Here is a 20,495-nt window from a genome sequence, read left to right as displayed (position 1 = left end):
AAGCTTTTGGGAGGTTATCTGAAGTCTCCCCAGTATCTCATGCTTGGAACCGAAATCCGTTAGAATTAACCAGGTCCATTTGTACGATTATGTGTTGGAATGATGGTGATTATGGTTTATTGGTGGCTTACTGCAATATCACTTTGCAGGTTGTTGATGCCAATATGCTTCACACTTTCTATTCCAAGAACACGGTCAAATTCCCTCTCATCGTGCATCTCAACAAGGGCGGCCAATCCAAGTAATTTGCATATTTTAACCATGTACTTGATGTCAAGATCGGGTAAAACAGCGGCAATTAGAAGGACTGCATCTGCTCCTTTAGATCGATCATAGTAGAATTGCCAAGCATCTATGATGAATTCTTTGCACAACAAAGGGCACTTTACTCCAGCATTTCTTATTAACTCAAGATTTTCAGAGCTTCCCTTGCAGTATTTTTCATCTGTCAAAACACTTAGACATGCTGCTCCACCTTAGGATGTTTCATTGTTGGAGTGGTTTTTTGAAATGCTTGTAAATTGTATGGATGTTAGAAAATTTAGATGGATTGTGCATAGATGGAATTAGAAATGATTGTAATCTTTTTTTTTGGGACTGTCGCATTACGCGAAAAACCGGCGGGAAAACGAAACAACAGAGCCGCCACCGTGCGTTATTTATCCCAAAGAGGGAAAGGAAACGCTCAAAGTAAACCTTGAAAGAACATGGTCTCGCGACCAGAGAGAGATGGGATCGGGAGTCGGTTATGCGAAGGGAAGGTATTAGCACCCCTACGCATCCGTCGTACTCGACGGGATCCACGCACAAGAGAATAGAAGAAAGGTTGCTAAAGACTGCTCACAAACTGCACAAACACTGGAAACACAGAAAGGACGGAAGAAACGGGACTCGGCAGGATATCGCATCCTGGGCCTACGTAGCCTGTCATACACAGACATCAGAGTCAACGTAGTTTGGGACAGGGGAAACGTGCTCGCTAGGATGTCGCATCCTATGCATACGTATCTTCTCTAACCAGAGAAGAATCTGAGCACTCGTAGCTCGGCTAACGTATGCCAAACAAAACACAAACAGGAAACCGATTGCCAATCGTTGGACTTATGTCAGACTCCACACAAACAGGCAAACATGGAAACCGAATGCCAATCGCTGGACTTACATCAGACTCCGAACCAACAAACACACACAGGAAACCAACTGCCAATCGCTGGACTTACGTCAGACTCCAACAAGCAAACAAGACACAGGAAACCAACTGCCAATCGCTGGACTTACGTCAGACTCCAAACACACACAAAGGGGTTGAAAAAGAAAAGGGGCGCCCGGAGAGATCAGCTCATCGCCTGCCTACGTACCTCATCTGGTATGAGGATCAGGGCGACGTAGTTCCCCTAAACAGGGAAAGAACTTCTAACCTAACCAGAAACAAAGGGAGACACAAACTACTAGGGAGACTACGACTCGAGCCTAGAAGTTGTCGTGCATACGATCCCTATGTTAAGGTTTCTATCCTAACTTGCACAGGAAGCAAGCTAGCCTAAACAGCACAATCAATCACAAGCACAAAAGCAAACACACACACTATATACAAACAAGTGGCTCACACAAGGCTAGGCTTTAGTCAAGGGGTCAAATCAACCTTGACAAACAAGCTAACTGGAAAAGGGTGTGGTTAGCTCTTAACCCTAACATTGAGAGTTAGGGTGAAGCAGATGAAATGGGAAGTGAGGGTAAGACCTCACAGCTCTTATCCCTTGCCTGGGAGAGCTTGACTCAAATAGAAAGCGTGGGAGTTCAGAATGAAGGAACTCTTCTCCACAGATGACTGACTCAACATGATCTGGGGTTTTTGTTCACAATGCATCAACACAATGGTGTGAGCAAGGTGAATGACTCAACTGAATAGCAGGGGATGGATTTCACATCCCTTGTATCTGCCAATGCCTCTTCACTTAGGAGGTCTTTGAATGTACATGGCACAAAGTTAAACAATCACAAACATTGCCTCTTAAGAAGGACTTTAGACAGGTGCCTGCCCACATAACAGGACAGGTCTTCCAGACTACATGAAGTCAGAAGAATTATACCTCAGTGGTAAGCAAACCACAAGCTAGCAAAGCAAGTTCAAAATGAACTCAAAGCCACTTAGGTACCTGTGAAAAATCTAAACCAATCAGTTCAACTGTACAGACAAACAAACAACAGTCAATAACACAGACAGACAAAGCATCAAGCAACAATGAGCAAGGCACAAGCACAAGTGAATTTGTTCTCAAAGCCTACAAAACAACACAATGTTAGCCAACATCAACCAATAACCAGGCTTAAATGAATGAGTCACTCCAATCATGGCAATGTGCATCTGAACCTGAAATCACAATCCAAATGGTAAGTCCAAACCACTAGGTCAAAGCCTAGGGTCAAAAGAGGATCAAAAATCCAAAACAGAAGCTCAAACTTGACATGAAGCATGCTTAATCACTCAAGAATAAGTCCTAAAAAGAACCAAATCATAATCACTAACCAAGTTCATTTACCAAGCATGTGAAGTCAAAGGTGATTTCAAAGCATCCAAATGGTCAACATGAATGAAAAATCCCAATCAAAACAGAAATGATTCAAATATATCTGAAAAAATTCATGCATATTCAAGACATGTAACATGATCAACATACAAAAAATCAGAAGCATTGGACATCATTTGGCAAGGCAATCACGTTGTACAAAACAGACAACCAAATGTGTGACACAAATTGTCACACCAAGTTAGCATGAGTGTAAAACAGAATTGGATTATGGGAAAAATGTCAAACCAAAGCCAAAATGTCCAGAAAAGTGTCTAGAATTAGCATGCAAAATTTCACTTTCATTGGATAAGAAAAAGCATTTCACAATGAGATAAGCAAGGCAAGGTCACAATTAGACATATGATCAATCAACCTAGAACAAATCAATTTTTCAGCCAGGCACAACTTTCCAATTTATACTCATAAAAAACTAGACAGCATGAGGAGCATATAGCAAAAAATTGGGATCAAATTGGTGCATTTTTCAATTTATTGTGATTTTTCTAAGTTCATGAAAATAATTGAAATAAAAATTGCCATAATGTGAAAATAATATGAAATGATATTAAAACTGGAAATGGAAAAGTGCTGTAGGCGAGAATCGAATGGGGGGTAGGGGCAAAACGCACAGCTTCACTTAATGAAGTGGCGTGCCCAACTCAGCAGTCACACGCGTATGTGGACTGGTCAACAAACGCTGGCCAATGGATTTGCTTACATGGCGCGCAGGTGTACATGGTAATAAGACAAAACCCTAAACGTAGCCACACTGAACCAGGCGGTGGTCTAGGGGGCGGAAACAACCGTCTCCTTCGTGGAGATGGCGGAGCAGTCAACAAGCTTGCGCGAAATTTTCCAGAAAACGAAAATAACCATACCAATCAACAGCTTACACCAAGAACAGTACGAATCCACCATCCATTTCATCACATATTAATAGAATCGAAGGAAAATATTTAGATCTACAAAAACTTCTATCAAGCCTAACTTAACCAATATTCAACCATTTCAAAAGATATTCACACCAGCATGATCAGGGAGAGAAGACCTACACAACTATGGCAATGAAATAGAGAATGGTGAGATTCGAAATTTCACCTTCTTGAAGAACAGTTGGCTAAAACAGCAAGTTCGAAGCTCAGCAATGTCCAGTTCCACTCTATCAACTTTGGTATGAAGCTTTATGTGTGTATGGATGCTTAATTCCTCTTGAATCTAGCTCAACTTTGAATTTCCATTATCACCTTCAAGCTTAGTGTGTGTATGGATCTGGCACGATTTGCTCCAAATTTACGTTCAAATTCACTCAAAACCTTACCAACAACCAAAATTATGCAAGGATATGGAAGTTTATGTGAAGAATTTGGAAAATATTTTGAGAGAAAAGTTTTGATGATTCTTGAAATTCAGATCTGAAATGAATGCTCCTCCTCAATGCAGTTAGGATTAACAATATATACCACTTGCTAATGATGTTTAGAACCTGTTTAAGCCAAATGCACTTAAGATTAATCAATTGTAAGGTGTATGCACAAAATGATATTTTCACCTCCATGTATGAAAAGCCACGTGAACAGTACACGAATCTGGCCCAAAATCACTTAATTAATGCCCATGCAAGCTTTTGAATTGGTTTTGTATGCTCATGATCAACCAAAATGATTTTATGGAATTTTCTTCAAAAATCTTCATGGATGAACACATGATTATGCAAGTGGAATTCAAGCCATGTAATGAATGTTTTGGAAACTAGAGGTCATGATGAACAAAATGCAAAAAGAACCACTCATTTTGGAGCTTTGGTTCAAAAGTTATGCCCATTTGAATCTTCAAACACACGTTTCCATGATTGGATCATATCTCCTCAACCACACATGAGAAATTCATGATCTTGGACTTTTTGGAAATGGGAGAGAAAGATCTTAAACTTTCATGTTGGACAAAATTTCATTTGAAACTTTCTTGATGATGTAAACTTGAGTTGAAGTTGGTCTAAAACCTTGCTATTTTGGGAAGTTTCAAATTATGGGTCACCTGCTATTTTGGGAAAGTCTTGACCTGACTTCAAATTCTTCAATGTTGATATTTGAAATGATCCTTGAATCATGTGAGCTCATTGGAACCACCCTAGGGCTTTGGTTTCATGTAAAATGCTCTTGTAGCTTTGCACAGTTGAACCTCCTAACCAGTCTTGCCTGATGAGATGTAATATGCTATGCAATGCTAATGACCTAAAAAATGAAATGTATGTACAAATGGAGGTGCAAATTTGAGGTACTACAGGGACTGCTATGAATTTCCTGCTACAAGTTGTTGTTTGTGCCATGTTCAACTGACATTATTGCCTTGTGAATTGGTAGGTTCGTCAATGGACAACCGCATGCTTGGTTTCTTACTGCAGTGAAAATTATTAGTGAAAATTCAAGAGCGGTTTCGGTTCTCACACAGCCTTGTTGGTGCGACTTCATTGTGAATTTGTTGCAGGTTGGTTCAAGTTCAATGATCTTGTGCAAATGCAAGCTTTGCAAGCTGAGTATTACGACACCGAGGAAGGATTGGTTTTGTGAAAATGCAGGAATCAACAGAATGCTTTGTTACTTGCATCACCTTTGGAGAGCAGTTGAATGATGAAGGAATCTGAATCGAAACGAGCATCAACAACAGTTGCGGTGAAGCCCAACAGACAAAACATCAAAGCTAACTTCATCATTGCCTTCTTGTTTATCAACACCCTTGTTACTATTCTGTTTCTCTTGCTTTCTATTTTCCTATTATGATTCATGTCTTTGGTTTGCAGGGTCTGATTCCTCAAAACAAACTATAGGGCATGTTTGTTTAGCTTGTGGACTTTTGATTTGGACGGTAATGCAGGCTGGACTGTTGAAGATGTTCCTTGTGGTAACAGAGTTGCTTTTGCTGATTTTGCGTCTGTCATAGTTCTTTAATGCCGTCAATTGTTGCTGTGCAGGTTCACAGTTGAGTAAGATAACGCGAATCACGGCAGCATCCTGAAATGGCTTAGAATTCTGTCCTGCATAGAAGCTAAGTTTCACGTGTCGTGCTACAATTTGGTAGGTCCTCTGCAACTGGTGACATCACGGTCATGTATGCGTCCGGATTTCCAAATCCATGCCCACGTATATTCTGCAATAGGTTTTGTGTGCATTTGGTTTGAAGTGTCGTGATGTTTAGTCTCCCTGTATTCTAACGCTTTTCATGGCTCTGTTTTGATAGGTCTGGTTTTTTGACAACCTCTTCCTACATTCTTAAATGGCACTGACTTTTGGACGTATAATCTGGTGTATTATCGCCTCCTGCTAGAAGGTGTCTTGTGTGAAAAAGCTTTTGGGAGGTTATCTGAAGTCTCCCCAGTATCTCATGCTTGGAACCGAAATCCGTTAGAATTAACCAGGTCCATTTGTACGATTATGTGTTGGTTTGATGGTGATTATGGTTTATTGGTGGCTTACTGCAATATCACTTTGCAGGTTGTTGATGCCAATAAGCTCAACACTTTCTATTCCAAGAACACGGTCAAATTCCCTCTCGTCGTGCATCTCAACAAGGGCGGCCAATCCAAGTAATTTGCATATTTTAACCATGTACTTGATGTCAAGATCAGGTAAAACAGCGGCAATTAGAAGGACTGCATCTGCTCCTTTAGATCGATCATAGTAGAATTGCCAAGCATCTATGATGAATTCTTTGCACAACAAAGGGCACTTTACTCCAGCATTTCTTATTAACTCAAGATTTTCAGAGCTTCCCTTGCAGTATTTTTCATCTGTCAAAACACTTAGACATGCTGCTCCACCTTAGGATGTTTCATTGTTGGAGTGGTTTTTTGAAATGCTTGTAAATTGTATGGATGTTAGAAAATTTAGATGGATTGTGCATATATGGAATTAGAAATGATTGTAATCTTTTTTTTAGGACTGCTATGAATTTCCTGCTACAAGTTGCTGTTGGTGCCATGTTCGACTGACATTATTGCCTTGTGAATTGGTAGGTTCGTCAATGGACAGCCGCATGCTTGGTGTCTTGGTGCGCCGACTAATGAATAGACTTGGAGTTGTATCATGGCATGGTGGTATGGTTGCAAGTGTGCAGACTTTCTTCTGCCAATCTTAGGAAAGAGATAGTTGGCTTAAAGTTAACCCAAGTTTCCATTGCGGGAGACCCTTGTCTTGTAAGTAGTCTTAACTTCTCGGAGTGTAGCGATGCATTTACGAATTCTGGATGGAGCTAAGAAAGTGAATGAAGAAGAAGAGATTGAAAGCGTGAGGTTTTGGATTACCGACACTTTGGATGGGAAAGAGGAGAGTGGGAGCGTGAATGTAGTGTGTTTGTGAATAGCACCATTAGACAATTCACTGAGCAAATTAGTCTTCTTCTTCTTTTTATTTGCTTCAGCTTCTCTCTGCATTCCCCTCTTCTGATAAGCTGACAAGGGCAACATATATGTATCTTCAATGCATATTTTCAAATTAGCCGATCCACACGTGATAAAGTAAGGTTTTTGTTTTGTAAATGATTCCTATATTCTTCATTACTGCAATAATTATGTGGGCTACTCATTACCAAAATAAGCCTAGCCGCAACATCAATGTCGTTAAACTTGAAGTGCATGCTCAATAAAAGTATCTTAAAATTGATAAGAGTGCCGGACATAAACTGCTGTAACTATGCCATTATAATTCCATCATTTCAATTCCCAAACCAATCATTTCTAGCATATGTGAAATGATCACAATGGGGTGCACATCAGTCACTATCCCAATTAGAGGCATTAATTCAATTAAACACAAGCCTTCCAAAGCCAATTAAAACCTCACGTGAGCATTAAGAAACGAGGTTAAATACCAAAATATCTGGTTTTAACATAATTGCATGTTGCTCTTTTTTATGCTTCAAACAATATAAAAAATCACAAACTTTAGGCAGATAATTCGATACAAGATGTGTTCTAATTTCCGTCCTCACACTATGAAGAACAATCAAGGACAGAAATTGCATAGAGGACACAAACCCTTTCTCAAGCATTAACCTAAGTGTAATCGATGCAGGTGATGCCATTTGCATTCAAAACATGATTTTGAAGAATAACACAATTGAATAATAATTTTATTCAATAACTGAACCTCAAGGTAACCATAGAGTCTTAAAATCATGAAATGTTTCAAATGCTTCTTTTGATTGATGATTCCTCCAAGCAAATTTAAGTCTTCCCAGTAGAATTTCTTGGGCGGAACGTTCCCATGATAACTCTCACAGTGGTCAGAGCTCAAAGTTGAAAACTTTCTGCGAAGAGATATTCAAGTGGTGGAACCATACATGCCTTTGAAGAATGGTTTGCAAAGGTGAGGGCTTTCTGAGAAAGGGGTTTGTAATAGAATATATTTGGAGAAAAGAAACACCATGGCACCATGCCTGTGATGCTTGAGGTTTTCGGAGATTGGAAGTTATTATTTTATTAATTTTTTTTGGGGACCAAAATCAGGGTATGACAAGTACTCAACTCCAAAGAGCCTGAAAGCAGCATACCCATCTGGTCAAGAGTATGGGTCATAGTCGAATGAACTCAGGAACCCCAATGTCAGGTTTCTGTAGGTGTTACTCAAGTTGTCGGCAAACTCGTCCCAATGAAGCTGGTGGCTAAGGAATCGGATACTCGGCTCGATACCCAGTACCTCCATACAGTGCTGATAAGGATAACGCGTGGGTGTCATAGGGCGCTGATACAGAGCGATGTAGCGCTCTCTCTAAGCATTATCTCTATAGGCCACATGCATATCATCGAAATCCTGCATCCTGTAAAAGTTAAGAAAGTGATCCTGAAATTGCAAACCATTTAAATTTTTAGTCTCGTTGCAAAATATGATAAAATAAAATAAAAATAAAAGTAAATAAATGCGAAAAAGTAAAATGAAAGAAAAACCATGGGTTGCCTCCCACGCAATGCTTGTTGAATGTCATTAGCTTGACGATTAGAATTTATACACCTGTAGTAGTAGGAATTGGTGGATCAATCAGAGTGTGGCTTGAGTAGTATGCTGGAATGTCTCCTCCTTCATAGAGCTTCAGTCTTTGTCCATTTACAATGAATGGACTACAGGTTTCGTTCTTGATTTCTACGGCTCCGGATCTCAGAATCTTGGATACTTCGAAAGGACCAGTCCATCTTGAACGTAGCTTTCCCGGGAAGAGTCGTAACCTAGAGTTGAAAAGGAGAACAGGATCGCCTACTTTGAAGTTTTTCTTTACTATTCTTTTGTCGTGATAGGCTTTTATCCTCTCTTTGTATATTTTTGCATTCTCGTAGGCAGATTGCCTAAGTTCTTCTAGTTTATGAATGTCCAGGGTACGCTTTTCTCCAGCGGCTAGGTAGTCTAAATTCAAAGTTTTAATGGCCCAATAGGCCTTATGCTCTAATTCGAACGGTAAGTGACAGGATTTTCCATAGACTAGTTGATAAGGAGTAGTTCCTATAGGGGTTTTGAAAGCGGTTCTATAGGCCCATAATGCTTCTTGAAGCTTCTGAGACCAGTCTCTCCTAGAAATAGAAACAGTTTTCTCTAGGATTTGTTTTATCTCCCTATTGGACACTTCTACTTGGCCACTAGTCTGTGGGTGGTATGGTGTTGCTACTCTATGCCTAACTCCATATTTTCTTAAAAGTTTGTCAAATATTCTCGATATAAAGTGTGATCCTCCATCGCTTATGACTAAACGTGGTGTTCCAAATCTAGGGAATATATAGTTTTTAAATAGTTTGATTACTACCCTAGTGTCGTTTGTGGGTGCCGCTATAGCTTCAATCCACTTAGACACATAGTCTACAGCTACTAAGATGTACCTATTTCCTAAGGATGGTGGGAAAGGTCCCATGAAATCTATACCCCATACGTCAAAGAGTTCTACTTCCTGAATGTTTCTTAGAGGCATTTCATCACGCCTTGAAATGTTTCCAGTGCGTTGGCATCTATCACATTTGACAATGCAAGCATAGACATCACGCCACATGGTAGGCCAGAATAGGCCATCTTGAAGAATCTTGGCGTATGTCTTAGAGGTGCTCGCATGTTCACCATAAGGTGCAGAATGACAATGCTTGATAATACTATTTACCTCTTCTTCCGGAACGCAACGGCGAAAAATGCCATCTTTACCCCTTTTGAAAAGGAGCGGTTCGTCCCAATAGAAGTTTCTCACATCGTGGAAGAATTTCTTCTTGCGGTGGTAGTCAAGATCAGGGGGTACTATATCAGCAGCTAGGTAATTAACGAAGTCTGCATACCAGGGTATGTTACTTATTGCTAAGGAATTTTGGGGATGGTCATGAGGGCTTAGGTTATCATCTTCAATGGTTTCTACTCTAGCTATCAGTCTATCATAGGCGAAATCATCATTTATGGGTACTAGTTCAGGTTTTAGATGCTCTAGCCTAGAAAGGTGATCGGCTACTACATTTTCAGTACCTTTTTTTATCTCTTATGTCTAAATCAAACTCTTGTAGTAATAGAATCCATCAGAGTAACCTGGGCTTGACATCTTTTTTACTTAATAGGTAACCAATGGCAGCATGATCAGTGTAAACTATAATTTTTGCTCCTACTAGATAAGATCTAAATTTGTCTATAGCGAAAACTACAACGAGTAATTCTTTTTCAGTTGTTGCATAGTTAAGTTGGGCAGCATCTAGGGTTCTACTGGCATAATAAATGGCATGTAATTTTTTATCTTTCCTTTGTCCTAGAACGGCTCCAATTGCATAATCACTAGCATCGCACATTATCTCAAAAGGTTCTGACCAATCAGGTGGTTTCATAATGGGTGCTAAGATTAATGCTTGCTTTAAAAGATTAAATGCGTCATTACATTTTTCATCGAAAATGAATTCAGCATCTTTCATTAAAAGTCCAGTTAAAGGTTTGGTTATTTTGGAGAAGTCCTTAATAAAACGCCGGTAGAATCCATCGTGTCCAAGAAAGCTTCGGACTTCTCTGATGGTTTTTGGCGGTTTTAGGTTTTCTATAACTTCTATTTTAGCTCTATCTACCTCTATACCTTTTTCGGAAACTATATGTCCTAAAACTATTCCTTCGGTCACCATGAAATGACACTTTTCCCAGTTTAGCACGAGGTTCACCTCCACGCATCTCTCCGGGATTTTCTCAAGGTTAGCAAGACAATTGTGGAAATCAAATCCGCAAATCGAGAAATCATCCATAAACACTTCCATGATACCATCTAGGTAATCTGCAAAGATTGACATCATGCAGCGTTGGAAAGTAGCTGGGGCATTGCAGAGGCCGAATGGCATTCGTCTATAGGCAAAAGTTCCATAAGGGCATGTAAAGGTAGTTTTTTCTTGATCTTCGGGGTGGATAGGTATTTGGAAGAATCCAGAGTATCCATCTAGATAGCATAAGTAAGAGTGTCTGGCTAGACGCTCCAACATTTGGTCTATAAATGGTAAAGGGAAATGATCCTTCCTGGTTGCTTTATTTAATTTTCTATAATCTATACACATCCGCCATCCTCCTTCTAAATGTTTTGCTACATGTTCGCCTTTATCGTTTTGCACGACCGTGATGCCTCCCTTTTTAGGTACTACATGCACAGGGCTTATCCACTTACTATCCGAGATCTGATAGATTATACCTGCCTCAAGTAACTTAAGAACTTCCTTTTTAACAACATCACTCATTATAGGGTTTATTCTTCTCTGATGTTCCCTGGAGGGTTTTGAATCTTCTTCGAGCGAAATCCGATGCATGCATACAGATGGGCTTATACCTTTCAGGTCAGAGATATTATATCCTAAGGCTGAGGTGTAACACCCCGATAAAATATGATAATTATTTAAATTAAGTTAATAGTATATTTATTAATTTAATTAAATAATTAGATTATTATTGGAATATTAATTGGAATTATTATTATTGGAATAATAAGTTGGAATATATATAAAGAGTTCCATTTGGTAAAAAGGGTTTTTCGCGTGAAAACCAGAGAAGCGACAGAAAGTGGAAAAGGGCAAAGAGGAAGAGCAAGAGAGCAAGGGTTGAAGAAGGGAAAAGCTTGAAGGTCAAAGAAGATTTCCCGATTAACTCAGGTAAGGGGGGTTTATCGTCGTTTAATGGGTATTATGGGTTAACATGTAATGGGTAGTGATAAGCCATTGATTTGACCCTAATTGGGATGTTGAATGCTGAAAAATTGAGATGAATAAGTTATGTAAAAGCTGTAATTGAATCTGTAATTGGATGAGTCTTGATTTTCCGAAAGTGTAGCTTTTTACGGAATTGGAATCGGAGGTCCGGAAGTCCTCCAACGGCGGAAAATGCGGAGAATTCTGCATTCTGCTTCGTGTTAGCGCAGGAACAACTTTCTGTCTTGCGTTAACCGGTTAACCCAGGGTGTTAACCGGTTAACACTGTTATGAATTGTGAAATATTGCTGTCTGTCTTGCGTTAACCGGTTAACCCAGGGCGTTAACCGGTTAACACTGTTGTGAATTGCCAGGAAGCGTGTTCTGTGTTGCGTTAACCGGTTAACCCAGGGCGTTAACCGGTTAACACTGTGTGAAAAGTGAAAAATTTATATTTAAATGTGGTGTGCATGTTTGATGTTTGGCCTATATTGGCGTATGATATAATAAGGATCATTTCCCGTTGTTTTGAGCGGTAGGGGTATTAGTAGAGCGTGCTAATACTGTGATTGATTATGTGGCATGATATGATTATGTGATAAATATGTGGATGATGTATGATTGTATGCATAATGCTGTGGATGTATCTATTATGTATGCAATTGCGAATGGACTGTTTATGGCTTAGAGTGTGAGCATATGTCCATTGTGGATGATTGTTGATGTTTGCATGACTAAGTGATTTAGCTTGCATATTGTGGCCTTTATGGTGGTAGCTAATTCCCATGGTGAGGAATTAGTGAGTGAGTTATTGTGGATTGTTGTTGATGTTTGCATGCTAGGTGATTAGCGTGCATAGCATAGCCCTTGGGGTGGTAGCTAATTCCCATGGTGAGGAATTAGTGAGTGAGTCACTAGGTCTCAAATGAGTGGGACTAGTGAGCTTGGTAGCCGTATCTGGATTTGATCGGTGAGGTTGAACTATATGTTCACGAATAGTCGGTACCGCATGCATGGAGTCTCATTGCATAATGTATGTATTGTGTATAATATGAATGGATGTGTTCCAATATTATACGTGTGTTTTGATGTTTATGTTGAGCATGATTATGAGTATGAGTTGATGTTGCCGTTACTGAATGTGTGATATGATTAGGGTGATGAGATGTGTTCATTTACTTAGCATTACATGATATTTTATAATGCTTATTATATCGATTGAGGAACTCACCCTTACAACTATGTTTCAGGTAACGTGCAGTGATTGAGTAGAAGCTAGTCCTTGGAGTCTAGTGTAGTTCCTTAGTGAGTCATGCTCTGGTAGATGTAACATCGGGACGGGATGTTTTGCCTTGTTTTCGGTTTTGTTGTTGAATAACCTTACATGTAATGTGTTACATGTTTTGCATGTTGTTGTTAATTTTTATCCGCTGCGAATTATGCAAATGTTTATTTTGATGAATAAATGAGCATGACGAGTTAAATTGGAACATGGTGTGAAGTGTCAAGTGTGACACCCTTAAATTGCATATATACTCTGATTTATGTTTGGTTGTTTTAATTAATTTGGGGTATTTTAGAAGGGTGTTACATTAGTGGTATCAGAGCATAGTCGGTCGAGTCGAGTCGTAATTATTCTGTTTCCCTGTACGTGATAGGTGTTGTGTAACCCTATCAGTACTTATTGTTTTAGCTTGTTGGGCTTTCAGAATAGAGATGGCTGGAAGAGGTAGAGATGATGCTGCGATTGCTGAGGCTCTGGGTATGCTAGCTGGAGTACTTGGAGGAAATCCGAATGTTGTGGGAATGGGAGCTGCTCGTCAACTGAGTGAGTTCCAGAAGAACAATCCTCCAATGTTCAAGGGAGCATACGATCCAGATGGTGCTCAGAAGTGGTTGAAGGAGATCGAGAGGATCTTCCGAGTGACTGAGTGTGCCGATAACCAGAAGGTCAGGTTCGGTACGCATATGCTATCAGAGGAAGCAGATGATTGGTGGGTTGCTGCCCGCACTGAGTTGGAAGCTGCTGGGAATGCTGAGATCACTTGGGCGGTGTTCAGAGAGAGATTCCTGAGGAAGTACTTTCCAGAGGATGTCAGAGGAAAGAAAGAGATAGAGTTCTTAGAATTGAAGCAGGGCAATCGGTCTGTTGCTGAGTATGCTGCTAAGTTCACAGAGCTGTCGAAGTATTACACTCCCTATGATGAGGCTACTGGGGAATTTTCAAAGTGTGTGAAGTTTGAGAACGGGTTACGTCCCGAGATCAAGCAGGCTATTGGGTATCAGCGGATTAGAGTGTTTTCTGACTTGGTGGACTGTTGCAGGATTTTTGAACAGGATACCAAGGCCAGAGCGGAGAGCTATCAGCAGAGGGTTGATAGGAAAGGCAAGAATCAGAATGATCGTGGGAAACCGTATGCAGTTGGCAAAGGTTTCCAGAGACAGAGTGGGATGAGGAGACCTAGTGGGGGAGACTCCAGTGCCCCTGCTAAGTGTTTCAGATGTGGTCAGGCTGGACATCGTATCCATGAGTGTACCAGTACTGAGAAGAAGTGTTTCAAGTGTGAAAAAGGTGGTCACTTGGCTGTAGAGTGCCGGTTGAAGACTGTGACTTGTTTCAACTGTGGAGAGGTGGGTCATATCAGTCCACAGTGTCCTAAGCCGAAGAGAGAGAACCAGTCGGGAGGCAAGGTCTTTGCTTTATCGGGTTCTGAGACTTCTGCAGATGATCGTTTGATCCGAGGTACGTGTTATATTAATGGCTTTCCTCTTGTAGCTATTATTGACACAGGTGCGACTCATTCCTTTATATCTTTGGATTGTGCTGTGATACTTAAATTAGAGATATCTGAGATGCATGGGGGTATGGTGATTGATACTCCTGCGAAGGGTTCAGTGACTACTACTTCAGTTTGTTTAGATTGTCCTTTGAGTATTTTTGGTAGAGACTTTGGGATAGACCTTGTGTGTCTTCCACTAGTGCAGATTGATGTTATCCTGGGTATGAACTGGTTGGTCTTTAACCGAGTTTATATCAACTGTTTTGATAAGACTGTGATCTTTCCTGAGATTGAGGAAGGAAAGAGTTTGCTTCTATCAGCAAGGCAGGTGAATGAGGCAGTAGCAGATGGGGCAGAGTTGTTTATGCTGTTAGCGACTTTGGAGGCTAAAGATAAACTGATGATTTGCGATCTAGCCGTGGTGTGTGATTTTCCTGATGTGTTTCCTGAAGAAGTGAATGAATTACCGCCAGAGCGTGAAGTTGAGTTCTCGATTGATTTGGTACCTGGTACTAGGCCGATGTCGATGGCTCCGTACCGTATGTCCGCTGTTGAGTTAACTGAATTGAAGAGTCAGTTGGAGGATCTGTTGGATAAGAAATTTATTCGTCCGAGTGTGTCGCCGTGGGGTGCACCAGTGTTATTGGTTAAGAAGAAAGAAGGTACTATGAGGTTGTGTGTGGACTACAGGCAACTGAATAAAGTGACGATCAAGAATCGGTATCCTTTGCCGAGGATTGATGATTTGATGGATCAGTTGGTTGGTGCGAGTGTGTTCAGCAAAATAGATTTGAGATCGGGGTATCATCAGATACGTGTGAAAACTGAGGATATTCAGAAGACTGCTTTCAGAACAAGGTATGGACATTATGAGTATTCTGTAATGCCTTTTGGTGTGACTAATGCGCCTGGAGTATTTATGGAGTATATGAATAGGATTTTCCATCCGTACCTAGACAAGTTTGTTGTGGTGTTTATTGACGATATTTTAGTGTATTCGAAATCTGAAGAAGAGCATGCTGAATATTTGAGAGTGGTTTTAGAAGTTCTACGAGAAAAGAAGTTATTTGCTAAACTGTCCAAGTGTGAATTTTGGTTGGAAGAGGTTAGTTTTCTTGGTCATGTGATTTCAAGAGGTAGTGTTGCTGTTGATCCTTCTAAGATAGAAGCGGTATCTAAGTGGGAAGCTCCGAAGTCAGTTTCTGAGATAAGGAGTTTCTTGGACTTGCAGGTTATTATAGGAAATTCATTGAGGGATTTTCTAAGTTGGCGTTACCGTTGACGATGTTGACTAGAAAGGGGCAAGCGTTTGTTTGGGACTCAAAATGTGAAGAAGGTTTCCAAGAGTTAAAGAGAAGGTTAACTACTGCTCCTATTCTGATATTACCGAGTCCATCGGAACCATTTGAGGTTTACTGTGATGCTTCATTGTTGGGTTTGGGTGGTGTTTTGATGCAGAATAAGCAGGTTGTAGCTTATGCTTCGAGACAACTGAAGGTTCATGAGAGGAACTATCCGACACACGATTTAGAGTTGGCAGCTGTGGTATTTGTTCTGAAGTTATGGAGGCATTACTTGTACGGGTCAAGATTTGAGGTTTTCAGTGACCATAAAAGTTTAAAGTATTTGTTTGACCAGAAAGAGCTGAATATGAGACAGAGGAGATGGTTAGAGTTTCTGAAGGATTATGAATTTGGTTTGAATTACCATCCGGGTAAAGCAAACGTAGTGGCTGATGCATTGAGTCGGAAATCATTGCATATGTCTATGTTAATGGTTAAGGAATTGGATTTAATTGAGCAGTTTAGAGACTTGAGTTTGGTGTGTGAGAGTACTCACAATAGTGTTAAATTGGGAATGTTGAAGTTAACGAGTGGTATTCTGGATGAGATTAGGGAGGGTCAGAAATCCGATGTGCTTTTGGTTGATAAGTTGACTCTAGTGAATCAAGATCAAGGTGGTGAATTCAGAGTTGATGAGAATGGTGTTTTGAAATTTGGTAATCGGGTGTGTATTCCGGATGTTACCGAACTTAAGAAGAGTATTCTTGAGGAAGGACATCGTAGTGGCCTGAGTATTCATCCTGGAGCTACGAAGATGTATCATGATTTGAAAAAGTTATTTTGGTGGCCGGGAATGAAAAGGGAAATTGCGAGTTTTGTTTATTCTTGTTTGACTTGTCAGAAGTCAAAGATTGAGCATCAGAAGCCGTCTGGGCTAATGCAACCGTTGGCTATTCCAGAGTGGAAGTGGGATAGTATCAGTATGGATTTTGTTTCTGGTTTACCGAGGACAATTAAGAATTTTGAAGCTATTTGGGTGATTGTTGACAGATTGACAAAATCGGCTCATTTCATTCCGATCAGAATGGATTATCCGTTAGAGAGATTAGCTGAGTTGTATATTGAGAAAATTGTAAGTTTGCATGGTATTCCGTCGAGTATTGTTTCGGACAGAGATCCTAGATTTACATCGAAGTTCTGGGAAGGTTTGCAGAGGGCTTTGGGAACTAAGCTGAGATTGAGTTCTGTATATCATCCGCAGACTGATGGTCAGACTGAGAGGACGATTCAGTCACTGGAGGATCTTTTGAGGGCTTGTGTTTTGGAAAAGGGAGGTGCTTGGGATTGTTATTTACCTTTGATTGAGTTTACCTACAACAATAGTTTTCATTCGAGCATTGGTATGGCACTGTTTGAAGCTTTGTATGGTAGGAGATGTCAGACACCTTTATGTTGGTATGAGTCCGGTGAGAGTGCTGTGGTTGGACCGGAGATTGTTCAACAAACTACGGAAAAGATTAAGATGATTCAGGAGAAGATGAGGATTGCTCAGAGTCGTTAGAAGAGTTATCATGACAAGAGGAGGAAGTCACTTGAGTTTTAAGAGGGAGATCATGTGTTTCTTCGTGTTACTCTGATAACTGGGGTTGGTCGAGCTTTGAAGTCGAAGAAGTTGACACCTCGATTTATTGGTCCTTATCAGATTTTGGAGAGGATAGGGGAAGTAGCCTATCGTATCGCTTTACCGCCGTCACTTGCGAATTTGCATGAGGTTTTTCATGTGTCTCAGTTGAGGAGGTACATTCCTGATCCGTCGCATGTGGTCAAAGTAGATGATGTACAGGTGAGAGATAACCTGACTGTTGAAACATCACCTATGAGGATCGAGGATCGAGAGTTGAAGCAGTTGCGGGGTAAAGAGATTGCTTTGGTAAAGGTAGCTTGGGGAGGACCAGCAGGTGGCAATGTGACTTGGGAACTTGAGAGTCAGATGAAGGAGTCTTATCCTGAGTTATTCGCTTGAGGTATGTTTTCGAGGACGAAAACTCTTTTAGTGGGGGAGAGTTGTAACACCCCGATAAAATATGATAATTATTTAAATTAAGTTAATAGTATATTTATTAATTTAATTAAATAATTAGATTATTATTGGAATATTATTTGGAATTATTATTATTGGAATAATAAGTTGGAATATATATAAAGAGTTCCATTTGGTAAAAAGGGTTTTTCGCGTGAAAACCAGAGAAGCGACAGAAAGTGGAAAAGGTCAAAGAGGAAGAGCAAGAGAGCAAGGGTTGAAGAAGGGAAAAGCTTGAAGGTCAAAGAAGATTTCCCGATTAACTCAGGTAAGGGGGGTTTATCGTCGTTTAATGGGTATTATGGGTTAACATGTAATGGGTAGTGATAAGCCATTGATTTGACCCTAATTGGGATGTTGAATGCTGAAAAATTGAGATGAATAAGTTATGTAAAAGCTGTAATTGAATCTGTAATTTGATGAGTCTTGATTTTCCGAAAGTGTAGCTTTTTACGGAATTGGAATCGGAGGTCCGGAAGTCCTCCAACGGCGGAAAATGCGGAGAATTCTGCATTCTGCTTCGTGTTAGCGCAGGAACAACTTTCTGTCTTGCGTTAACCGGTTAACCCAGGGTGTTAACCGGTTAACACTGTTATGAATTGTGAAATATTGCTGTCTGTCTTGCGTTAACCGGTTAACCCAGGGCGTTAACCGGTTAACACTGTTGTGAATTGCCAGGAAGCGTGTTCTGTGTTGCGTTAACCGGTTAACCCAGGGCGTTAACCGGTTAACACTGTGTGAAAAGTGAAAAATTTATATTTAAATGTGGTGTGCATGTTTGATGTTTGGCCTATATTGGCGTATGATATAATAGGGATCATTTCCCGTTGTTTTGAGCGGTAGGGGTATTAGTAGAGCGTGCTAATACTGTGATTGATTATGTGGCATGATATGATTATGTGATAAATATGTGGATGATGTATGATTGTATGCATGATGCTGTGGATGTATCTATTATGTATGCAATTGCGAATGGACTGTTTATGGCTTAGAGTGTGAGCATATGTCCATTGTGGATGATTGTTGATGTTTGCATGACTAAGTGATTTAGCTTGCATATTGTGGCCTTTATGGTGGTAGCTAATTCCCATGGTGAGGAATTAGTGAGTGAGTTATTGTGGATTGTTGTTGATGTTTGCATGCTAGGTGATTAGCGTGCATAGCATAGCCCTTGGGGTGGTAGCTAATTCCCATGGTGAGGAATTAGTGAGTGAGTCACTAGGTCTCAAATGAGTGGGACTAGTGAGCTTGGTAGCCGTATCTGGATTTGATCGGTGAGGTTGAACTATATGTTCACGAATAGTCGGTACCGCATGCATGGAGTCTCATTGCATAATGTATGTATTGTGTATAATATGAATGGATGTGTTCCAATATTATACGTGTGTTTTGATGTTTATGTTGAGCATGATTATGAGTATGAGTTGATGTCGCCGTTACTGAATGTGTGATATGATTAGGGTGATGAGATGTGTTCATTTACTTAGCATTACATGATATTTTATAATGCTTATTATATCGATTGAGGAACTCACCCTTACAACTATGTTTCAGGTAACGTGCAGTGATTGAGTAGAAGCTAGTCCTTGGAGTCTAGTGTAGTTCCTTAGTGAGTCATGCTCTGGTAGATGTAACATCGGGACGGGATGTTTTGCCTTGTTTTCGGTTTGGTTGTTGAATAACCTTACATGTAATGTGTTACATGTTTTGCATGTTGTTGTTAATTTCTATCCGCTGCCAATTATGCAAATGTTTATTTTGATGAATAAATGAGCATGACGAGTTAAATTGGAACATGGTGTGAAGTGTCAAGTGTGACACCCTTAAATTGCATATATACTCTGATTTATGTTTGGTTGTTTTAATTAATTTGGGGTATTTTAGAAGGGTGTTACATGAGGGATATCTTCATAAAACGTCTAAAAGTTGGTTCGTTTCCTCTTGGCTCAAGGTAGCACTGACTATAACTGGACGGTTCATCTTTTCATCGAGGAACTCATATCTCAGGTTCTTAGGTAGTTCCTTAAGTTCTAAGGTTGGTTTCTTAGGGCATGGCATAGGATTTGGGGTAAGGGATAAACATTTGTAAAGGTTATCATCGATGTAGGGTTTCTTAAAGTCATCATCTTCCATTATGAGAGTTGATGGTAACTTAATTGTTTTTATAATTTCTTCTTGTTCTAATTCTCTAACACATTCATCAATGATATCTAAGGCATAACACGCGTCTCCCATCACGGGTGCCATAAGAAATTTCGAAAGTATAAATTCTATTTTCTCGTCACCTACCTCAAATGTCAACTTTCCTTTCTTGACATCTATTATGGCTCCTGCAGTCGATAAGAATGGTCTACCTAGAAGGATTGGTATATCATTGTCCTCTTTGATGTCCATGATAACAAAATCAGTAGGGATAAATAACTGACCTATCCTAATAGAGACATCTTTTAAAATGCCTATCGGATATTTAACAGATCTATCGGCTAACTGAAGTGACATCTTAGTGGGTTGTAATTCTCCTAAGTTTAACCTCTCACAAACTGCTAAAGGCATTAGGCTCACACTAGCTCCTAAGTCTAGAAAAGCTTTTTCGATGACATGATTACCCAAAAGGCAAGGAATGGAGAA

This window comes from Lathyrus oleraceus, chromosome 7 (genome assembly GCF_024323335.1).
Source record: "Lathyrus oleraceus cultivar Zhongwan6 chromosome 7, CAAS_Psat_ZW6_1.0, whole genome shotgun sequence".
Lineage (NCBI taxonomy): Eukaryota > Viridiplantae > Streptophyta > Magnoliopsida > Fabales > Fabaceae > Lathyrus > Lathyrus oleraceus.
The sequence above is the reverse complement of the archived record's forward strand: the minus strand, read 5'-3'. Positions refer to the sequence as shown.